At 60.7% G+C, this 644-nt stretch overlaps 1 protein-coding gene across 1 annotated transcript in view; it reads right to left on the reverse strand.

Annotated features, from left to right (window-relative positions):
• Window positions 1-157: 157 nt before the first annotated feature.
• The window catches only part of LOC101566452 (intestinal-type alkaline phosphatase), a 10,663-nt gene continuing 10,176 nt past the window's right edge, over window positions 158-644 (reverse strand). The window contains exon 12 of the mRNA XM_004637396.2: window positions 158-585. The gene's annotated coding sequence lies outside the window, so the exon portion shown is untranslated. The remainder of the gene's footprint in view (window positions 586-644) is intronic.

Here is a 644-nt window from a genome sequence, read left to right on the forward strand (position 1 = left end):
GCTGGCTGGCATGTGGTGCTGGGGGATTGAACCGCGGTCCCTGTGCTTTGCCAAGCTTGTTCCAAGTAGGTGCTTTAGACCACTGAGCCAGCTCACCAGCTCCTCACAGTTCTCTTTATTGCTGCTCTGTGTGCCCCAGGAGCAGGGTTAGCTGGAGGCCAGGGAATCTGTGATTCTATATCAGGGTCCAGTCCCAGCGCCAGGAGGTGAGCCAAGTCCAGTCCTTGGAAGGACCCTGGGGCTGCAGATGGGGTGCAGGGTGGCCAGTCTGAGCTCTCCCCTGTGCTGGAGTGCAGGCAACTGTGGTCTGGGAGCAGAACGGCAGAGCCATTCCGACGGACACGGGGCACAGTGCGGAGGTCGGATCGATGTTGGAGGGCGCACTCCAGCACAGCCCAGTGCAGCCCTGGTCTGTAGGCAGGAGAAAGCAGGGAGCCCTGCAGCCAGTGCCTCCAGGGATGTCTCTGCAGGTGTGGAGATGTGCTTCTGACAGAGGCCAGCAGATGACAAGGTAGGGTGTGTCTTCAGGACCCAGAGTGGGTGACTGGGAGGACACTCCTGCCTCAGGGGTCCAGCATGGACTGGATCAGTGTCCCAAACCAGCAGGTCAGTCAACGAAGGTCACCTGGGGGAGGAGCGGGGAA

Source organism: Octodon degus, unplaced genomic scaffold (assembly GCF_000260255.1).
Source record: "Octodon degus isolate 3935 unplaced genomic scaffold, OctDeg1.0 scaffold00089, whole genome shotgun sequence".
Taxonomy (NCBI): Eukaryota; Metazoa; Chordata; class Mammalia; order Rodentia; family Octodontidae; genus Octodon; species Octodon degus.